Raw genomic sequence first — 692 nt, forward strand, 5'->3', positions numbered from 1 at the left:
TTTTCAACATAATAATAATAATAATAATAATAATAATAATAATAATAATAATAAATGTTTTTTGAGCAGCAAATCAAAATATTAGAATGATTTCTGAAGGATTGTGCGACTGGAGTAATGATGCTAAAATTGCAGCTTTGAAATCACAGGAATAAATTCAATTTTAAAATATATTCAAATAGAAAACTGTTATTTTAAATATTCAAAATATTTCACAGTATTTCTGCTTTTGCTGTTTTTTGGACCAAATAAATACAGGCTTGGTGAGCAGAAGAGAATTATTTAAATTATTTAATCTTACTGTTCAAAAACTTTTGACTAGTAGTGTATACTTAAAAATAAGGCCCAAAACCTTTAAAAATTAAGAAATAATGATTTAAGAGTTGGAAAAGTAATTTTTATTTTATATTGAAGAAAAAAATCTAAATTTAAGTTATGTTTATTTATTTATTTCTGTGAAGTTTTCAGGTTTTGCAAGCCCTTTACAAACATTTAAGGCATGTCAAACCCTTGAGTTTTGAGGTTTTGCAGTTTAGCAAATAAGTATTCAGATCAAATAGATCAAAAAGTTTGGAATCAAATGGTAGTTTGTAGTTATTAACAAACTTATTTTACATTATTGATGTTGCTAAAAAGAACATTATTTTGTGTATTTGGTGTAATGAAATGTGTTTATGCGGTTTAAGGTTCAA

General features: G+C 24.3%; 1 protein-coding gene across 2 annotated transcripts in view; it reads left to right on the forward strand.

Annotated features, from left to right (window-relative positions):
* The window catches only part of LOC107689245 (ATP-binding cassette sub-family D member 2-like), a 16143-nt gene that overhangs the window by 9929 nt on the left and 5522 nt on the right, over positions 1-692 (forward strand). The window lies entirely within an intron of this gene.

Source organism: Sinocyclocheilus anshuiensis, unplaced genomic scaffold (genome assembly GCF_001515605.1).
Source record: "Sinocyclocheilus anshuiensis isolate Anshui unplaced genomic scaffold, SAMN03320099.WGS_v1.1 scaffold882, whole genome shotgun sequence".
Classification (NCBI taxonomy): Eukaryota; Metazoa; Chordata; class Actinopteri; order Cypriniformes; family Cyprinidae; genus Sinocyclocheilus; species Sinocyclocheilus anshuiensis.